The sequence below is a fragment of the Pseudophryne corroboree genome, unplaced genomic scaffold (assembly GCF_028390025.1).
Source record: "Pseudophryne corroboree isolate aPseCor3 unplaced genomic scaffold, aPseCor3.hap2 scaffold_235, whole genome shotgun sequence".
In the NCBI taxonomy this organism is placed as follows: Eukaryota; Metazoa; Chordata; class Amphibia; order Anura; family Myobatrachidae; genus Pseudophryne; species Pseudophryne corroboree.
The window spans coordinates 640,707-663,271 of NW_026969003.1; the positions used below are offsets into that span (position 1 = coordinate 640,707).

The 22,565-nt window shown below is 48.1% G+C and overlaps 2 protein-coding genes across 2 annotated transcripts in view; one reads left to right on the forward strand and one right to left on the reverse strand.

Moving 5' to 3' along the window:
• LOC135010449 (gastrula zinc finger protein XlCGF26.1-like) overlaps nucleotides 1-11,853 on the reverse strand; it is an 80,405-nt gene extending 68,552 nt beyond the window's left edge. The window contains exon 1 of the mRNA XM_063952368.1: nucleotides 11,807-11,853. The gene's annotated coding sequence lies outside the window, so the exon portion shown is untranslated. The remainder of the gene's footprint in view (nucleotides 1-11,806) is intronic.
• A 345-nt stretch (nucleotides 11,854-12,198) lies between these two features.
• LOC135010448 (zinc finger protein ZFP2-like) overlaps nucleotides 12,199-22,565 on the forward strand; it is a 65,222-nt gene continuing 54,855 nt past the window's right edge. The window contains exon 1 of the mRNA XM_063952366.1: nucleotides 12,199-12,251. The gene's annotated coding sequence lies outside the window, so the exon portion shown is untranslated. The remainder of the gene's footprint in view (nucleotides 12,252-22,565) is intronic.

Consider the following 22,565-nt stretch of genomic DNA (forward strand, 5'->3'; position numbering starts at 1 on the left):
ATGGTAACTGGTGCGGGTCTCTTAGTCGAGCTGGATCACAGGAGCTGGAATACCTTGAAGAACAAGCTGGAGAAACCACAGACAAGAGAGACATGTATCACTGGGTTAGACAACCAAAGCACTGATAATTAGGCAGCTTTAATGCAGGATATTTATACCAGCTGGGAAGAAGGTATTGGCTGGGTAATTAGGCAGAGTCCAGAGTGCAGCTGCTGGGTAATTAGGCACAGACCAGAGTGCAGCTGATAGGCTGAAAAGAAACATGTGATGTAAACTAACATTGCTGTGCCCATGTTTGAATTTGGAGGGAAAGACTGTTTGTAACTTGCATGTGGGTTTTAACAGTGATGCTGCCTGAATCACAGTGAAGAGACTTGAGGCAATGGAATGCAGAGTGCCGCACGCAGACAGCGCAGATAGAATCCAGGCTTGGAACGCTGGGCCAGTCTCAGGAGGCATTTGGAAGGTAAACACTGATGAGAAATTACCCGGATCGTGACAGGCAGTAGTGGGCTCTGGTTCATCATCAATTTGAAGAATGAGCTTGATAGCCTCAATGAGATCAGGAACATCCACCTGTGATACAGACTCCCCATCAGAAACATCACAATGAGAATCTGAGGCATCCGTATACACGCCATCCTCCTCAGAAGAGGTATCTGAAGCTGGCGTGGACTGAGAGGAAGTAACAGCCCGCTTAGAGGACTTCTTAGGCTTAGTCTTAGGCGGGCGAGGGACAGGACTTTGTATAACCAAAGAGTTATTCAAGTGCTGTAACTGAGTGGACAGGACATCTGTCCATGGCGGATGAACCGCAGGGACCATATAAGGCTGATAATGCACAGGAGGTCCCACCGGGGGCGTAAGTTTAGTTACCAGCGTAGTCAGTATATCGGAAAAGGCTGACCAGGACGGACCCTAATGTGCCCCCGGTGCTACAAACTGACTGGGGGGTACAGATCCCCCAAAACCTGAACCCTCAGCAGCCATGTTATCCTCAAACGCATCTGGTACGCCATAACCGCGTGCCGCGGAATCAGACCCATCGCCCTGTGTAGCCGACATAGTATGAAAGCTTAAACTACAGGCGACACAGTACAATAATAGGAGATAAATACCAGCACAAACCCCCCGTGTAGAGTGACAGCACAAATGGAGGATTTCTGAGGTAAAATGTGACTGAAAAACACAGAGAAAAATACAAAATACGTATATCCTGTGAAAAAACCTATATATCTAATAATCCTGACGCACTGAGCTCCCTCAGGTGACAGAATATTGGGATAGCAGTAGGAGTGAGGTACACGAAGTAGAAATCACCCAGCAGCTATATGCACTCACAGATACAGAAAATAGGATTTTAATACCTACCGGTAAATCCTTTTCTCTGAGTCCGTAGAGGATGCTGGGGTCATCAATAGAACCATGGGGTATAGACGGGATCCGCAGGAGACATGAGCACTTTAAAACTTTCAAAGGGCGTGAACTGGCTCCTCCCTCTATGCCCCTCCTCCAGACCTCAGTTATAGGAACTGTGCCCAGGGAGACGGACATTTTGAGGAAAGGAATTAAGATTTTAATTTAAGGTGAGATATATACCATTTTACACCACAAACGTGCCGTACAACATGGCATTCCATAGAACACAAGCTAACTGCACCAACTATGTCAGCAATAGGCTGAACAAAACCGGAACACAACATGTGTGTAACCAAATTAACGTCAGCAACAGGCTGACAACAACAACAACACAACAAGTGTGTAACCTGAACGAACAACTGCAGATACAGTACTCACTGGGACGGGCGCCCAGCATCCTCTATGGATTCAGAGAAAAGGATTTACCAGTAGGTAAAATCCTATTTTCTCTTCCTTCCTAGATGATGCTGGGGTCATCAATAGAACCATGGGGTTATACCAAAGCTCTAGAATGGGCGGGAGAGTGCGGATGACTCTGCAGCACCGATTGACCAAATTGGAGGTCATCATCGGCCAAGGCATCAAACTTATAAAACTTATCAAAAGTGTTTGACCCCGACCAAGTAGCAGCTCGGCAAAGTTGCAATGCCGAGACACCCTGGGCAGCCTCCCAGGACGAGCCCACTTTCCTAGTGGAATGGGCCTTCACCGATTTCGGTAACGGCAATCCAGCCGTGGAATGAGCCTCCTGAATTGTCTGACAGATCCAGCGGGCAATGGTCTGCTTGGAAGCAGGACACCCAATCTTGTTGGGAGCATACAGGACAAACAGAGCTTCTGTTTTCCTAATCTGAGCCGTTCTGGCGATATAAATCTTCAAAGCTCTGACCACATCCAGAGACTTTGACTCAGCCAAAGCGTCAGTAGCCACTGGCACCACATAGGTTGGTTAATGTGGAAAGATGAAACCACCTTTGGCAGAAACTGTTGACGAGTTCTCAACTCTGCTCTATCTTCATGGAAGATCAAATAAGGGCTCTTGTGAGACAAGGCCGACAATTCGGACACCCGCCTTGCGGATGCCAAGGCCAACAAAATGACCACTTTCCAAGCGAGGAATTTCAATTGCACCTTTCGTAAAGGTTCAAACCAATGGGATTGAAGGAACTGTAACACAACGTTAAGGTCCCATGGTGCCACAGGAGGCACAAAAAGAGGTTGGATGTGCAACACCCCTTTTACAAACGTCTGCACCTCAGGAAGAGAGGCCAATTGTTTCTGAAAGAAAACAGACAAAAGCAGAATTCTGTACTTTAATAGAGCCTAATTTTAGGCCCGCATCCACTCCAGCTTGGAGAAAACGTCCAAGGTTAAATTTCTCCGCAGGAGTCTTCTTGGACTCACCCCAGGAAATAGATTTCCTCCAAATACGGTGATAGTGCTTCGACGTCGCACCCTTTCTAGCCTGAATACGAGTGGGAATTACTTCACTGGGAATACCCTTTTGGGCTAAAATCTGGCATTCAACCGCCATGCCATCAAACGTAGCCGCGGTAAATCTTGATACAGACACGGCCACTGTTGTAACAGGTTCTCCCGTAGAGGAAGCGGCCAGGGATTTTCCACGAGTAAATCCTGAAGATCTGGATACAAAGCCCTCCTTGGCCAGTCCGGAACAATCAGGATCGTCGGAACCTTTGTTCTTCTTATGATCTTTAACACCCTCGGAATGAAAGGAAGTTAAGGGAAAACATACACCGACTGAAACACCCACGGTGTCACCAGAGCGTCCACCGCTATGGCTTGATGGTCCCTTGACCTGGCACAATAGCTCTGGAGCTTCTTGTTGAGACGAGACGCCATCATGTCCACTTGAACTCCCCAATGACTTGTCACTTCTGTGAAGACCTCTGGATGAAGGCCCCACTCTCCTGGATGGAGATCGTGTCTGCTGAGGAAGTCCGCTTCCCAGTTGTCTGCTCCTGGAATGAAGACCGCTGACATGTTTCTCCGCCCAATGGAGAATCTTTGTGGCTTCTGCCATTGCTGCTCTGCTTTTTGTTCCGCCCTGGCGGTTTATGTAAGCTACTGCTGCGACATTGTCCGACTGGATGAGGACGGGTAGACTTCGAAGAAAGTGATCCACTTGGAGGAGGCCGTTGTAAATGGGCCTTAACTCCAGCACATTTATGTGGAGACAGGATTCTTGACTCGACCACCTTATCTGGAAGTTTTCCCCCCATGTGACTGCACCCCAACCCCGGAGACTTGCGTCCGTGGTTACTAGAATCCAATCCTGGATCCCGAACCTGCGTCCCTCGAGGAGGTGCGAACCGTGCCGCCACCACAGGAGTGATATCCTTGTCATGGGAGACAGGATTATATTGCGTTGCATGTGTAGGTGGAAACCGGACCATTTGTCCAACAGGTCCCACTGGAACACTCTGGCATGGAATCTGCCAAACTGAATGGCCTCGTAGGCCGCCTCCATCTTTCCCAGCAATCGAGTGCATTGATGGATCGACACTCTGGTTGGTTTCAGGATTTGTTTTACCAGAGTCTGAAGTACCCAAGCCTTTTCTTCCGGGAGAAAAACTCTCTGTAGTTCTGTGTCCAGAATCATTCCCAGAAACGACAGCCGGGTCGTTGGGATCAGCTGAGATTTTGGCAAGTTGATGAGCCAACCATGTTGGTGTAGAACTGTCAGGAACAGTGCAATGTGTCACACCAAGTTGTCCCTGCATCTCGCTTTTATCAGGAGATCGTCCAAGTACGGGATAATCATGACTCCTTGCTTCCGTAGAAGGAGCATCATCTCCGCCATCACTTTGGTAAAAATCCTCGGAGCCATGGACAGACCAAAAGGTAACGTCTGAAAATGGTAATGATAATCCTGAACTGCAAACCGCAGGAAAGCCTGATGTGGAGGATAAATGGGAACCTGTAGGTAGGCATCCTTTATGTCCAAGGAGATCATAAAGTCCCCTTTTTCCAGACTGGAGATAACTGCTCTGAGAGACTCCATCTTGAATTTGAATTTCTGCAGAAAGAAAGTTAGGTCTTTTAGGTTTAGGATCGGTCTGACCGAGCCGTCCGGCTTCGGGACCACGAATAGGCTGGAATAAAAGCCTTGTCCCTGTTGCGCAGGGGGAACCATGATAATGACCTGGTTTTGGGCAGAGAAGCTGGCAAGGCTGATTTGAAAAAATGGCGAGGGGAACGTCTTGAAACTCTAGCTTGTACCCTTGTGACACAATTTTTAAAATCCAAGGATCCAGGCCCGAGCGAACCCAGACCTGACTGAAGAGCTTTAGACGTGCCCCCACAGGCGAGCCCCAGCATCATGCGGTGGACTTGGCAGAAGCCGGGAGGACTTCTGCTCCTGGGAAGCAGGGGGGCCTGGGTGTCTTTTACCCTGCCCCCTGCCTCTAGTAGCAAGGAAGGCAGAGCCTCGTCCCCTTCGGTATCCATTGGGCGAAAGGAATGCATTTGATAATGATGCGTTTTCTTATGTTTAGGGGGAACATAAGGCAAAAATTACGATTTGCCAGCGGTAGCCGTAGATACTAGGTCTGTAAGACCGTCCCCAAACAACGCACCTCCTTTATATGGCAGAGATTCCATATTTCTTTTGGAATCAGAATCCGCATTCCACTGGTGAATCCACAATACTCATCTAGCACCTACCGCCATAGCATTGGCTTTTGCTCCCAAAAGACCAATATCCCTGGCAGATTCTTTAAGGTACGCCGCAGCGTCCTTGATGTAACCCAGCGTTAGCATTATGCTGTCTCTGTCTAGGGTATCTATATCAGATAACAAGGAATCTGCCCATTTCTCAATAGCACTACTGACCCACGCAGAAGCAATGACCTGTCTGAGTTGAGCACCCATGGTCGCATAAATGGATTTCAGAGTAGCTTCTTGCTTACGATCCGCAGGGTCTTTAAGGGCTGCCGTACCGGAGGACGGTAAAGCCACCTGTTTTGACATATGTGACAGGGCCTTATCCACTACGGGGACTAACTCCCATTTTCCCTATCAGCAGTGGGGAATGGATATGCCACCGGAATTCTCTTGGGAATTTGGAACTTCTTGTCAGGAGTGTCCCACATCTTTTCAAACAGAGCGTTCAGTTCATGAGAAGGGGGAAACGTTACCTCAGGTTTCTTCCCCTTATACATACAGACCCTAGTATCAGGAACAGAAGGGTCGTCTTTTACATGTAAAAATAAGATTTTAAACTTACCGGTAAATCTTTTTCTCCTAGTCCGTAGAGGTTGCTGGGGACTCCGTAAGGACCATGCGAGTATAGACGGCTCCGCAGGAGACTGGGCACATCTAAAGAAAGATTTAGGACTATCTGGTGTGCACTGGCTCCTCCCCCTATGACCCTCGTCCAAGCCTCAGTTAGGACACTGTGCCCGGAAGAGCTGACACAATAAGGAAGGATTTTGAATCCCGGGTAAGACTCATACCAGCCACACCAATCACACCATATAACTCGTGATAGGAACCCCGGTTAACAGTATGATAACAACGGAGCCTCTGAACAGATGGCTCGCAATAACAACCCGATTTGTGTAACAATAACTATTTACAAGTATTGCAGACAATCCGCACTTGGGATGGGCGCCCAGCATCCACTACGGACTACGAGAAATAGAATTACCGGTGAGTAAATTCTTATTTTCTCTGACGTCCTAGTGGATGCGGGGGACTCCGTAAGGACCATGGGGATTATACCAAAGCTCCCAAATGGGCGGGAGAGTGCGGATGACTCTGCAGCACCGAATGAGAGAACTCCAGGTCCTCCTCAGCCAGGGTATCAAATTTGTAGAATTTTGCAAACGTGTTTGCCCCTGACCAAGTAGCAGCTCGGCAAAGCTGTAAAGGCGAGACCCCTCGGGCAGCCGCCCAAGATGAGCCCACCTTCCTTGTGGAATGGGCTTTTACAGATTTAGGCTGCGGTAATCCCACTGCAGAATGCACCAGCTGAATAGTGCTACCAACCAGCGAGCGATAGTCTGCTTAGAAGCAGGAGCACCCAGCTTGTTGGGTGCATACAGGATAAACAGCGAGTCAGTTTTCCTGACTCCAGCCGTCCTGGAAACATAAATTTTCAGGGCCCTGACTACGTCCAGTAACTTGGAATCCTCCAAGTCCATAGTAGCCGCAGACACCACAATAGGTTGGTTCAAGTGAAAAGCTGATACCACCTTCGGGAGAAACTGAGGACGAGTCCTCAACTCTGCCCTATCCATATGGAAAATCAGATAAGGGCTTTTACAAGACAAAGCCGCCAATTCAGATACACGCCTGGCCGAAGCCAGGGCCAACAACATGACCACTTTCCACGTGAGATATTTCAAATCCACAGTCTTAAGTGGCTCAAACCAATGTGATTTCAGGAACTCCAAAACCACATTGAGATCCCAAGGTGCCACCGGGGGCACAAAAGGAGGCTGAATATGCAGAACTCCTTTGACAAAAGTCTGAACTTCAGGCAGTGAAGCCAGTTCTTTCTGGAAGAAAATCGACAGAGCCGAAATCTGGACCTTAATGGACCCCAATTTGAGGCCCAAAGTCACCCCTGCTTGCAGGAAATGCAGGAATCGACCCAGTTGAAATTCCTCCGTTTGGGCCTTCCTGGCCTCACACCAAGCAACATATTTCCGCCAAATGTGGTGATAAAGTTTTGCAGTGACATCCTTCCTGGCCTTGATCAGGGTAGGGATGACTTCCTCCGGAATGCCTTTTTCCTTCAGGATCCGGTGTTCAACCGCCATGCCGTCAAATGCAGCCGCGGTAAGTCTTGGAACAGGCAGGGCCCCTGCTGCAGCAGGTCCCGCCGTAGCGGTAGAGGCCATGGGTCCTCTGAAAGCATCTCTTGAAGTTCCGGGTACCAAGCTCTTCTTGGCCAATCCAGAACCACGAGTATAGTTTTCACTCCTCGCCTTCGTATTATTCTCAGTACCTTGGGAATGAGAGGCAGAGGAGGAAACACATAAACCGTCTGGTACACCCACGGTGTTACTAGAGCATCCACAGCAATCGCCTGAGGGTCCCTTGACCTGGCGCAATATCTTTTTAGCTTTTTGTTGAGGCGGGACGCCATCATGTCCACCTGTGGTCTTTCCCAACGGTTTACCAGCATTTGGAAGACTTCTGGATGAAGTCCCCATTCTCCCGGGTGGAGGTCGTGCCTGCTGAGGAAGTCTGCTTCCCAGTTGTCCACTCCCGGAATGAACACTGCTGTCAGTGCTAACACGTGATTTTCCACCCATCAGAGAATCCTTGTGGCTTCTGCCATTGCCCTCCTGCTTCTTGTGCCGCCCTGTCTGTTTACATGGGCGACCGCCGTGATGTTGTCTGATTGGATCAGTACCGGCTGGTTCTGAAGCAGGGGTCTTGCTTGGCTTAGGGCATTGTAAATGGCCCTTAGCGCCAGAATATTTATGTGAAGTGAAATCTCCTGAGTTGACCACAGTCCTTGGAAATTTCTTCCCTGTGTGACTGCACCCCAGCCCCGAAGGCTGGCATCCATGGTCACCAGGACCCAGTCCTGTATTCCGAATCTGCGGCCCTCTAGTAGATGAGCCCTCTGCAGCCACCACAGCAGCGACACCCTGGTCCTTGCCGACAGGGTTATCCGCTGCTGCATCTGGAGATGGGACCCGGACCATTTGTCCAACAGGTCCCACTGGAAAATCCTTGCGTGGAACCTGCCGAATGGAATTGCTTCGTACGAAGCTACCATTTTTCCCAGGACTCGTGTGCATTGATGTACCTACACCTGTCCTGGTTTTAGGAGGTTTCTGACTAGAGATGACAACTCCTCTGCTTTTTCCACTGGAAGAAACACTTTTTTCTGGTCAGTGTCCAGAATCATTCCCAGGAACAGAAGACGTGTCGTCAGGACTAGCTGTGACTTTGGAATATTGAGAATCCAGCCGTGCTGTTGCAGCACTTCCCGAGAAAGTGCTACCCCCACTACCAACTGCTCTTTGGACCTCGCCTTTATCAGGAGATCGTCCAAGTACGGGATAATTAAAACTCCCTTCTTGCGAAGGAGTATCATCATTTCGGCCATTACCTTGGTAAAGACCCTCTGTGCCGTGGATAACCCAAACGGCAGCGTCTGGAACTGATAGTGACAGTCCTGTACCACAAATATGAGGTACTCCTGGTGAGGAGGGTAAATGGGGACATGCAGGTACGCATCCTTGATGTCCAGGGAGACCATGTAATACCCCTCGTCCAGGCTCGCAATAAACGCCCTGAGCGATTCCATCTTGAACTTGAATCTTCTGATATAAGTGTTCAAGGATTTTAAATTTAAGATGGGTCTCACCGAACCGCCCGGTTTCGGTACCACAAACATTGTGGAATAGTAACCCTTTCCTTGCTGAAGGAGGGGTACCTTGACAATCACTTGCTGTGAATACAGTTTTTGAATAGCCACCAACACTGCCTCCCTGGCAGAGGGAGTTGCCGGTAAGGCAGATTTTAGGAAACGGCGGGGGGGGGGGGGGAGACGTCTCGAATTCCAGCCTGTTCCCCTGAGATACTACTTGAAGGACCCAGGGATCCACCTGTGAGAGAGCCCACTGTGCGCTGAATTTTCTGAGACGGGCACCCACCGTACCCGGGTCCGCCTGAGCAGCCCCAGCGTCATGCTGTGGACTTACCGGACGCAGGGGAGGACTTCTGCTCTTGGGAACTAGCTGTGTGCTGCAGCTTTTTCCCTCTACCTTTGTCTCTCGGCAGAAAGGATGAGCCTCTAGCCCTCTTGCTTTTCTGGGCCCGAAAGGACTGTACCTGATAATACGGTGCTTTCTTTTGCTGTGGGGTAGTCTGTGGCAAGAAAGTCGATTTCCCAGCAGTAGCTGTGGAAACGAGGTCTGAAAGACCATCCCCAAACAGTTCCACCCCCTTATAGGGCAAAACTTCAATGTTCCGTTTCGAGTTGGCATCGCCTGACCATTGCCGAGTCCATAACCCCCTTCTGGCGGCAATGGACTTAGCGCTTATTTTTGATGCCAGCCGGCAAATATCCCTCTGTGCATCACGCATGTATAAGACGGCGTCTTTTATATGCTCTATCGTCAGCAAAATATTGTCCCTATCCATAGTATCAATATTATCCGAATGGGAATCTGACCACGCAGCTGCAGCACTGCACATCCAAGCCGATGCAATAGCTGGTCTCAATATAATGCCCATGTGTGTGTATATAGCTTTAAGGGTAGTTTCCTGCTTTCTATCAGCAGGTTCCTTTAGGGCGGCCGTATCCGGAGACGGTAGTGCCACCTTTTTTGATAAGCGTGTCAGCGCTTTATCTACCCTAGGGGGTGTTTCCCAACGTGACCTATCCTCTGGTGGTAAAGGGTACGCTACCAATAACCGTTTAGAAATTATAAATTTCTTATATGGGGAAGTCCACGCTTCCTCACACACCTCATTTAATTCCTCAGATGCAGGAAAAACTACTGGCAGTTTTTTCTCACCAAACATAATACCCTTTTTTGTGGTACCTGGGGTATTATCAGAAATGTGTAATACATTTTTCATTGCCTCAATCATGTAACGGGTGGACCTATTGGAGGGTACACTAGTCTCATCGTCGTCGACACTGGAGTCGGCATCCGTGTCGACATCTGTATCTGTCATCTGAGGTAGCGGGCGTTTTAAAGCCCCTGATGACATTTGAGACGCTGGAACAGGCACAAGCTGAGTAGCCAGCTGTCCCATGTCGTCAAACCTTTTGTGTAAGGAGTTGACACTGTCACGTAATTCCTTCCATAAGTCCATCCACACAGGTGTCGACCCCGCAGGGAGTGACAGCACATTCACAGGCATTTGCTCTGCTTTCACATCATTTTCCTCATCATACATGTCGACACAGCAGTACCGACACACAGCACACACACAGGGAATGCTCTGACAGAGGACAGGACCCCACAAAGCCCTTTGGGGAGACAGAGGGAGAGTATGCCAGCACACACCAGAGCGCTATATACCACAGGGATATCACCTATAAAAAGTGTTTTCCCTTATAGCTGCATATATATTTTATACTGCGCCTAAATTTGTGCCCCCCCCCCCCCCCCCCCCCTCTCTTTTTTACCCTTTCTGTAGTGCAGGACTGCAGGGGAGAGCCAGGGAGCGATCCTTCCAGCAGAGCTGTGAGGTAAAATGATGCCAGTGTGCTGAGGGAGATGGCTCCGCCCCTTTTTCGGCGGGCTTTCTCCAGCTATTTTAATAATTCTGGCAGGGGTTAATTTACACCTATATCGCCTCTGGGGCTATATATGGTGTCAGTTTGCCAGCCAAGGTGTTTTTTTATTGCTGCTCAGGGCGGCTCCCCCCCCCCCCCCCAGCGCCCTGCACCCATCAGTGACCGCAGTGTGTGGTGTGCATGAGGAGCAATGGCGCACAGCTGCAGTGCTGTGCGCTACCTTGGAGAAGACAGAAGTCTTCAGCCGCCGATTTTCCGGACCTTCTTGCGTCTGGCTCTGTAAGGGGGACGGCGGCGCGGCTCCGGGAACGGACGATGAGGTCGGGTCCTGTGTTCGATCCCTCTGGAGCTAATGGTGTCCAGTAGCCTCAGAAGCCCAAGCTACCACCAGTTAGGTAGGTTCGCTTCTTCTCCCCTTAGTCCCTCGTTGCAGTGAGCCCGTTGCCAGCAGATCTCACTGTAAAATAAAAAACCTAAACTATACTTTCTTTCTAGGAGCTCAGGAGAGCCCCTAGTGTGCATCCAGCTCGGCCGGGCACAGAAATCTAACTGAGGCTTGGAGGAGGGTCATAGGGGGAGGAGCCAGTGCACACCAGGTAGTCCTAAATCTTTCTTAGAGTGCCCAGTCTCCTGCGGAGCCGTCTATTCCCCATGGTCCTGACGGAGTCCCCAGCATCCACTAGGACGTCAGAGAAATAATAATAATAATAATAATAGCAGGACACCACAGGCTGCTCCCCATGTATAATAATAATATTAATAATAGCAGGACACCACAGGCTGCTCCCCCTGTATAATAATAATAATAATAATAATAGCAGGACACCACAGGCCGCTCCTCTTGTATAATAATAATAATATTGGCAGGACACCACAGGCCGCTCCTTCTGTATAATAATAATAACAGAACACCACAGGCCACTGCCCCTGTATAATAATAATAGGACACCACAGACTGCTCCCCCTGTATAATAATAATTACAGGACACCACAGGCTGCTCCCCCTGTATAACAATAATTACAGGACACCACAGGCTGCTCCCCCTGTATAACAATAATAACAGGACACCAGAGGCTGCTCCTCCTGTATAATACTAATAACAGGACACCACAGACTGTTCACCCTGTATAGTAAGACGCCATTACCTGATCTTGACGGAGACTGGCCGGGTAGATATTAGAACTACGTGGCCTAACGGACCTGAAAAAAAAAATCACTTCCTGTGTGTGGAACGCACAGGCCGACAGTTGGAACGCACAAGCCGGAAGTAATGTGGAACGCACATACAGTGAAACGCAGTGTCCGGAAATAGGGCGTGATTGGCACAGGCTACTTCCTGGTGTCTTGCCCCTCCCGTCCAACACCTCGGCCACAACAAACTCTGTAATTAGTATAGCCATAGATGTCCTCAGTGGAGGAGGCCGGCGGCCATTTTCTTGTAGACCAATCCGGCAGCAGCAATAGGTTCACGGGCCGTGTAGTGACGTCAAGAGCGGCGCCCATTTTCCCCTGGTCTTAGCTCCTCCTTCCCTCTATCTTTCCCACAAGGCAGTAGGAACAGAGAGCAGCCATTGCTGTGTCTGGCAGCAGGTAATGATATTATTATTATTATTATTATTATTATTATTATTATTATTATTCTATAGGCTGAGCAGCTCTGGTGTCAGGTTGCTGTACTACAGGAGGAGCAGCCTCTATTGCCTTGTTATAGTGCAGCTGGAGCAGCCTGTGGTGCAGCATTATAGGCTGTGTAGTAGGGGTGAGGATATAGGGCAGCACACACCTCTGTGAGTATATATGTATGTATGTATGAATGGGAGCTATGTGTGTAATATGTATGTGTATAGGGAGGAGAGTGATGGTGACATTTATACTCTGTGTAATAGGGGCAAAGGAAGCCAAAATGGCGACCAAAGCCGATTAAGGGGGAGGGCCGCGAGGGGGCGCGTGGCTGGCAGGGGGGAAATGCAGGGGGGCAGGCAAGTGAGCTCGTCCCCGTTTTGGCACCTGGGGTAGCCAGCAGGCCAGTGCGGTCACGGGCAGGGTGGCAATACTGGTGCAGCGTTCTTAAGGAGCAGCAGGAGGGAGAGGAGGCACTTCTTACCGGTAAGGTTGGCCACCTACCCAGCCGGAGGCTATAGCAAGCCTTTCTTGTGCATAGAACCATATTGCGGTGTAAGCAGGTGAGGGGTAATTTATTGTCTTCTGTGTTTAAAATGTTGTCGTTGAGGTCACGTTTAAAAAAAACAAACATTAAATAAGCGGTATATGCAAGAGCTGTTATTGGGTAAAGCGTTATTACTGGAATGTTATCTGGTTACACTCAGTGCGGTGATCGAAAAATTGTCACTGTCTTTGTGAGCGGCGTGGGGAAAGTGGTGAGCAAGGCATGGTATGGAATGTTACGTAAGGGGATGGCAGACGGCCAGTCATATTCACCAGGCCGCACGCCTGGCTCCGACTTGGGACGGTTGGGTCGCACGGGCTGCGTGCCAGTTCAAGGTGGTATGCACATGGTGTCGGGGTCCCCAGGTGGGGCAGATGTTGCGTGCCTACTAGGTTGGTCCGAACGCACCCACATACACTGGTAGGCAGGGGGGCGGGATGCGGCGTGCCCACAAAGTTGAGCTGAGCACGCCTCCACCCGGGTGGCATTCTGTATGCCGGCGGTCGGGCTCCCGGCGCTCAGTATACCGGCGCCGGGAGCCCGACCGCCGGCATACAGACACTTATTTTCCCTCGTGGGGGTCCACGACCCCCATAGAGGGAGAATAAAATAGTGTGGCGCGCGTAGCGAGCCCGCAAGGGGCTCATTTGCGCTCGCCACACTGTCGGTCAGCCGGCGGTCGGGCTCCCGGCGCCGGTATGCTGGGCGCCGGGTGCCCGACCGCCGGCCAGCCGTAGTGAACCCCTCCACCCATAGGTATCCGGGGGGGGGGGGGGCGGGGGGGCGGGATGTGGCGTGCCCACGCGGTTGGGCCGGGCACCCCTCTAGCTATTTTTACGAACATGGTTATAGGAGCCTTGCTCACGCATTCTTTCCTTGACCTGCGATTTTATTCTGTATTGGTGTATTTTCAATAAAGCTGTGACCAAGTTTGCACAAGATCGTTGTGGTTTCAAGTTATTGGGGAATCTCGCCGGGGGCCACGGGTCACCAGATAGTCGGCCTCTCGCCCTTATAATGGGGAATGAAAGTCTCAGTATCTAGTGTGTATTATACACAGAAAGTCACTTATCCGGAAACAGCACGCTCTGACGCTTATTACACTTATTAATACTTCTAATGTGTATCTGGCACTAATAGAGAAATTATGTGTATCTGGCACTACTAGGGACATTATATGTAACTGGTACTATACTGGGGGGCATTATGTGTATCAGGCACTACTTGGGGAATTATGTGTACCTTGCAGTATTGGGGGCATTATGTGTACCTGGCACTACTAGGGGAATTATGTGTACCTGGCACTACTAAGGACATTATGTGTACCTGGCACTACTAATGACATTATGTGTACCTGGCACTACTAAGGACATTATGTGTACCTGGCACTACTAAGGACATTATGTGTACCTGGCACTACTAAGGACATTATGTGTACCTGGCACTACTAGGCGAATTATGTGTACCTGGCACTACTAGGCGAATTATGTGTACCTGGCACTACTAGGGGATTTATGTGTACCTGGCACTACTAGGGGATTTATGTTTACCTGGCACTACTAGGGGAATTATGTGTACCTGACACTACGAGGGGAATTATGTGTATGTGGCACTGACCCCTGGGCAGCATTGGCCTCTTAAAAAGCTGGTGATTATAAGACATTTATGTCCTGTCAAAGTCAGAAAAATGTCTCTATGCACGTTGCCATATTTGCACCGCACACTGGTCCGCGCTGCGCATGCGTGCGCTCTCCCGTGAAGGCGCATACCCGCAATAGCGTGCACTCGCAGGCGCGGTATGCGTATTTACGGTAGAGTTTATGTAGTCGTAGCGTGCGACTCATTCGTTACATATTTTCATAATTAATGTAGTTTATAGATCATGATCCCTTTGATAGTTTCTGAAAGTTTGGTTAATATAGAATGTCCCTGAGCTGAGGAATCCCTCTTTGTGTTATACGAAGGGTCTAACAAGAGTCATACAGCAGTGTTTGGTACCCATCGGAAGAGTATTTAATTAGCAATATTCCGGTGTTGGTTTGGAGCGTATTAATCGCTCGTGCGAATAGTTATGGACATAAGAAGTTTATGTCCATTTCTATTATTTACTCATACTCAGGTATGCGGCGGGAAACCTAGTTTCCCACCCACCTGAGCTGTTGGAAATCGTCACAGCCCACCTGTATGAATCAACCTATGACCTTTTGTTGTGATACAGGGCCGAATTCCGACGTCCAATGGACAATGGGATTGTAGGAACTATGTGATTGCATTGTGTGTGGGGCATAAATAGGCAGGCCGACCATATCCAACTTCACTCTCTCATCAACGGTTTTCTGCTGATAACCGGGAGCTGGATATCGAGGCGCATGCGATCGTCACCCTTTGTGCGTAAGTTTTCTCTCCGTAATCATTGTCTTTCTGTGAGCCAATTTCTCTCATCTCTCTCCGTCTCTCTCTCTCTTTCCCTTCTCTTCCTCTCGTATCTCCCATAGACTAGTATTGTATTGTATTATATAGTATTGTATTTTGGTTAGGAAGTCTCTGTTATATTGTAGTGTATCATTTGTACTGTTATCCCCTTTTACAAGTATATTAGATATAATACAGTTAATAGGCTTTGGACCCTAAACCAGTATCTGTGTATTTCCTATAGTGTTAAGTGTTCACTTGAGCGTCGGTGACGCTCAAGCAGCTTTGTAGTTAGTCAGGCTACACAAGGTTGCACTTACACCCTGTACTCACATTAAGGTATTCTGTGTATTTCATTGGTATAAGGTTTAGACATAAAGGTATAGCATTGTGAGCGTCTGCGCCGCTGGTGACCTCCTCGTGGTCTCGAGCGTTCGCTACGCCATAGCGAATCATTTCTCTAGTCATAACCAATAACGTGTTCTGTGATCGCTGGGCCGTGAGCGAACGTGACGCTTGAGCGTCTCGCCTACGGCTGAGCGATCGTTACGCAACTAGCGTACCATTACGGTACTTTTTAAGTAAACAGCGTACAGTGTTCTTAGACTTCATAAAGGGTTGTTTATACGACAAGGGAATTTAGCATTGTCAATTGGGGACTCGTCCGATCCTTCTCATATCTGCACTAGGTAGATCAGCAGACATTATCCCCCAGCAAAGGGTGGGAGATTGTCTCGCAGTGCTGTGCTGACGGGATAAGCGTCTGCTTCGCTTAGATAAAGAGTGCTGAAGGAATCCGGGAACCGGAAGTAAGAACAAAACGCTTGTGTCTTTTAAAACTGTTTTATTTCTCTTCTGTCTTGCGTATACACGCACGCATACATTTATCTGCATTTCTTTTTCAAATTTCGTATATCACTATTCCTGTTTGCCAATTTTTATAGTTGATAGAAAGTGCTAAAAGAGATTTGCTGTTATTTCATAGTAGAGGTAATAGTTAAAGTATAGACCAACACACGGCTTGTCTGGGAGATAAGGCAGTCAGTGTGGTGTGCGGTAGATGATCAGGGATCATCTACATTGATAAAGGTAGAAATTGTGTTACGGTGGATCTTTGTTTTGCGTACACGTGTCCCTAACAAAAGACTTGCGTACGCAATCCAAAGGCAGACGCACGCAGCGTACATTACGCAACGTAGCGTCTGGTTACGCCCACGTAGCTCAAGTCACGAAAAGTTGAATTAGCGCAAAGCGATAATTAGCGCAAAGGCGATAAGTAACGCACAGCGGTAGATAACGCGACGCGGTAAATAACGCAAATCTATTTTTGGAAAAATCTGAAATTTAGTTTAACAGATCCTGCTCCTAATTGGTAACACAGTTGGACTGAAGACAATTTCTGCGCAGAAATAGATATAGAAACAAAGTGTACATGTGTTGAGTGAGTGTGTTTTTATCACATAAGTTTATATAACTTAGAGGTTGAACCAAAAGGAAAGTCGGGTACTCGTCAAGGGACACACGTGTAAGTGACATATACGGTGGCTAGGGAGGCATCCTTGGTTAAATAATATTTGAGCATTAGAGTATAGCGGACCATAAGGTAACAGACCAGGAGGTCATAAGGTAACAGACCAGGAGGTCATTAACAGACGGTAACAGACCAGGAGGTCATAAGGTAACAGGTAAAATAGACAAAGAGGTCCGCTATAAAGGTACAAGATGCACAACGCCTGGGGTGTTGGTGCAGAACCCATATAGGCCATAAGCTCTTGCTGAAGGAATCGCGGCCGGAAACATCGATTCCATTAAATCTCTCAGTACATAACAGGTAGTGCTTATGTACTGAACGATTGGACCGCACGTAATTGTGTGCAGTAGTTAGTAATCTGACCTAATACCATTAGAGTAAAGTGGTCACAAACGCTATTTGTACATTCTGACGTGATTTGTGTAATTTTTTATTTTTAAAGGGAAGTTCGCTGGTCACTCAGGAACTATCTAACAACCCCACCTTTACTGGAAAGAGTAAGTGTCCTGCGGGTAACCCTCATATGTTCCAGTAAACCGAAGGTTCTTTTGGTAGGGCCCTGTATCGAGTACGCCAGCACCACGTCGGTGTGATCAGGTCGTATTGGTCGAGGTGGGCGAGTGAGTGGGGTACTCGGTAAACCGCCACCGCCGGCCTATTTTTGAATAATTTGGTTTGCTGTAAGGGTTCGCTGAAGACCGTGATCTAAAGATCAAAGGAGTAGTAAGCAACACCTGCAGATTATGGGGGCCAGTTGTTCAGGTAGGGGGCGATCAACCTCGGTTCGGGTTGATTCAGAGAACCGACCAGTCGGGTCGGCAAGATACATCATGTGTGAAAAATACGGAAGTCACACAGAATCTTTATGTGATGAATGGGAGAGAATGACTGTACAAGACAGGGACAAATTCCCAAGAATAGGTAGCTTCAGTCCAGAAGTGTTACAAAATTTAAGGAGGAGGATATGTCTCGTAAAATCAACAAAGAGACGAATTCAGCATCATGATTATTTACAGTTATGGCACCAGGAAGGTGAGATACAGAGAGGTTTGGCTCTGGCGGCAGGATCTGGGGCAGTCAGGAAGCTGATAGCCACAGCCCCTCCTCCACCATACATTGCAGGAGAGAAGGTGATTGCGGAGAGAAATGCACTGGGTTGTAAAACACAAACTCTTAGTAACCCTGTAAATGTTAATGATGTTAACCAAGTAACCCATGCAATTATTAACCCGTGCAAGTTGTACCCTGTTTTGAACCTTCCTCAGGAGTGTGATCAAGAAGACGATTCGGCAACAATTTCAGCTCTCTCTCTTGCGGCCACCATAGCAGAGACCACAGTAGGCACAGCAACACCCACGAGATTAGCGAAAGCCCCTAGCGGAGGGATAGGTGAGGTCGTGTCAACGGGTAAGTACGGCACCATGCACTACACTGAAACAATTGTACCACAACAAGCTGTAGAATCCACACAGGAAGAGGCTGTTAGAATTGCTCCTGTAAGGGTAATAGCAGTTCCCAATGGAAAAACAGATGTGTCTGGAGCCACTCCCATAAGGAACATTGCCATGTACACTCCATTTTCCAGAATGGAATTAAGAACAATAGTGTCCGAATTTCCTGACCCCAGGAAGGACTTAGTTGCTAGCCAAAAATACATCAGGGATCTAGGCAACACTGTAGAACCCAACAACAAGGATTGGCAGATACTGCTAAGAGCTTGTTTACCTTCCAATGTCGACGCAACTCAATTCTTAGCTGACTGTGCATTGGATAAAGATGTACCGCTTACAGACGTGTACAACAAGGATAATGTAAAAAGGATAAATTTACAGCTAAAGGAGTATTTCCCAGCCGTTGTTAAATGGAACAAGATATTCTCCATTAAGCAAAAGGAGTCCGAAACGGCAACAGAATATTTTCACCGGGCACTATTAGAAATGGCAAAGTACACTGGTATAGAAGACATTAAGACCAACCCAAACCATCGAGAAGTAGCAGTATCTGTACTGATGGATGGTTTGAAAGAAACATTAAAAGCTAGGGTACAGACCACGCAACCATGCTGGCGAGGTCTGTCAGTGTCCACATTGAGAGAGGCTGCTATTGATCACGACAGAAACATCACTAGGCACAGGGAGTCGCAAAGTGATAATTTGATGTCAGTAAGTATACAGGCGCTGACCACAAGGCAGCCTGCGTATGTACCACCGAATCCTGTGGGTAAGGCAAGTGTAATGACATGTTTTTCTTGTAACAGACCGGGACACTATGCACGAGAATGTAGAACAAAGAGTGTACAAAGATCTTTTCAACCCCCTAGACAACGACACGACACACGACATTGGGAGCAGGGTCCACAGAGGCGGAGTTTCGAGCCACATACAGGGGAAACAAAAAGATATCCCCCGAACAGAGATTGGCATGCCTCTGGTAGTTCCCAGCTAACCCCCTCACAAGTAGTTGCTGCCAGCGGGATTCAGGGAGGTCAGCATACCCACTAGGGGTGTGGCCATACCTGTAATCTGCAGCCAGTTAAGTTGATTGCCAGTCTTGGAAGCGAACCAGAGATTGCAATCAATGTAGCTGGTAAAACTTTAAACTTTCTTGTAGACACAGGGGCGGCCAAGTCAGTGATAAATTCGACAGTGGGCATGAGAACCACTGGTAGGACAATTCCAGCCATGGGAGTAACAGGAGTAGTCCAGCACTACCCTGTTAGCAAACCAGCCGAGATTACAATAGGGCCTTTGCATACCAAGCATTCCTTTTTGCTGGCTGCATCGGCACCAACTAATCTCCTGGGTAGAGACTTACTATGTAAAATGGGTTGCGTCATTTATTGTACTCCTGAAGGTGTATTCTTGGACATCCCTGAGAATCACGCTCAGGAAGTACGAGACATGTTAGACTCCCCATCAAAATTAATGTCACATTCCATTATGACAAATAGGAATCCATCCCAAGTAGAAGAGATGACATCTCAGATACCAGAGTCACTTTGGACAAAAGATGGACAGGACACTGGATTAATGGCAAACGTAGCTCCAGTAGTTGTACAAGTAAAAGATGGTAGGATAGCTCCAAAAATCCCACAGTATCCTCTGAAGCCAGAGGTGGAGTTAGGAGTTTTCCCAGTAATAGAACGCTTGCTACAACAGGGCATTCTAGTAAGAACGTCCAGCACAGCCAATAGTCCCATCTTCCCTGTTAAAAAGAGTGGGGGGAGGGGTTACAGGCTAGTGCAGGATCTAAGGGGGATTAACAAAATAGTTGAGAGTCAGTTCCCCGTAGTGCCTAATCCAGCTGTCATCCTAATGCAAATTCCTCCCACTGCCAAATTTTTCACTGTTATTGACCTCTGCTCCGCTTTCTTTTCGGTACCTCTGCACCCTGACAGCCAATATTTGTTTGCATTCACATACAGAGGAGTCCAATACACGTGGACTCGGTTACCCCAAGGTTTCATAGATAGTCCAAGTATATTTTCTCAGGCTTTGCATGATTGTTTACAGTCTTTCCAACCAGAGAGTGGATCAGTATTGATACAGTATGTGGATGATTTACTGCTGTGTTCAGATTCACTGGAAGCTTCCCTGAAGGATACGAAACAGCTCCTGTTTCATCTTTCAGACACAGGTCACAAGGTTTCCAAAGACAAGTTACAATTATGCCAAACTAAGGTAAAATATTTGGGACACTGTCTAACACAAGGACTGAGACACCTGACCGCTGATAGAATCCAAGCCATTAGAGACATGACACTGCCACAAACCCAGCAACAGATCAGGACGTTTTTAGGAATGTGTGGGTATTGCCGTAATTGGATCCCAGGGTTTTCCATATTGGCGTTACCTTTGCAGGAAATGGTCTCTTCAAACAAACCTGATCGGATTTCGCATACAGACGAATCCGAAACAGCATTTGAGAGACTCAAACAGTGCCTAACGCAGGCACCAGCACTAGGTATGCCAGACTATGGGAAACCCTTTGAACTATACGGAACAGAAAGTGCTGGGTGCGCAGCAGGTGTACTAACCCAAAAACACGGTGACGCCAGCAGGCCAGTCGCATACTACAGCGCTCAGCTAGACACGGTAGCGCGATCCCTCCCCACATGCTTGCGTAGCGTTGCGGCGATAGCATTGCTAGTGACAAAAAGCGAAGATGTCGTGCTAGGCCACAACCTCACAATCCATACACCGCATGCGGTATCTGCCTTATTGAATTCTGCCCAAACCAGACACGTCTCATCAGCAAGGTTTACAAGATGGGAATTGGCATTAATGGCCCCAGTAAACATCACCATAAGGAGATGCAGTGCATTAAATCCTGCAACATTTCTCCCAGGTGTGCCTGGTCAGACACAAAGGGTGGAAGGTGAGAGTGATGGGGAAGGAGGATTTAATGCAAAGGAAGATACACATGATTGTATGGAATATTTGACCCAAAATTTTACCGCAAGGCCTGACATCAGTGACAATCCACTGGAAGATGCAGAACTCACGTTCTACACTGACGGTAGTTGTCATAGACAGTCAGACTCGGGAGACTTGTGTACTGGATACGCAGTCGTAGATGACCAAGACACCATATAAGCGGAACCGCTAGGCCCACCTCACTCAGCCCAGGTTGCTGAACTGGTCGCCCTAACCAGAGCATGTGAATTGGCTAAGGGTAAGTCAGCCAATATCTACACCGATTCTAGATACGCCTTCGGGGTAGTACATGATTTCGGAGCCCTATGGCGCCTCAGAAATTTCATGACGGCAGCTGGTACACCGATAGCGCATGCAGCTTATATAAAAAGGCTTCTAACAGCGATACAGGAACCCGACAGAGTGGCTGTTATCAAATGTAAAGCACATACATATAGTCAAGACCCAGTGTCACTTGGTAACAGCCGAGCAGACGAAGCCGCAAAGCTTGCAGCTGCTACCCCCATACAGACAGACACCACACAACTGATGGTATTTAATACCATCAACACACAAAAGTTGTGTGAGATGCAGAATTTGTGTTCCACACAGGAAAGAGCAGTCTGGAAGGCAAAGGGATATGGCCAGGAGTCCTCAGGGCTCTGGACGGATGGACATGGTAAACCAGTGGCCCCCAGGGCATACCTTCCATGTCTGGCTGAAGCAGCTCATGGGCTGACTCATCTAGGCAAGGAGGGGATGTGCAAATTGGTAAGAGCATACTGGTGCGCCCCAGGATTCTCCTCTCATGCGAGTAAAAGAGCAATGTCATGCCTTACCTGTCTGAGAAAGAATATTGGAAAAGCAATACCTACAGAACCATCCCATATCCCACCTGCCGGCGGCCCTTTCCAGGTAATACAAATTGACTTCATTCAATTACCCCCATGTCGAAATTTGAAATATGTACTTGTATGTATAGATGTTTTCTCGAATTGGGTCGAAGCTTTTCCAGCAGCTACAAATACCGCTATGTTTACAGCTAAGAAAATTGTACAGGAATTTGTATGTAGATATGGTATCCCTAGAATCATTGAAAGTGATAGGGGTACCCATTTTACCGGTGATGTCTTTCAAGGAATGTGTAAATTAATGGGTATTGATAGCAAGCTGCACACTCCGTACCGTCCACAGGCGAGTGCGAAGGTCGAAAGAGTGAACAGCACTATTAAAAATAAATTGAGTAAAGTAATGGCAGAGACAGGATTGACGTGGCCAGAAGCTTTACCCATTGTTTTATATAGCATCAGAACCACTCCCAGGTCCCCTCTTAATCTGTCTCCTTTTGAAATCTTGTTTGGTCGACAACCGCATGTCAT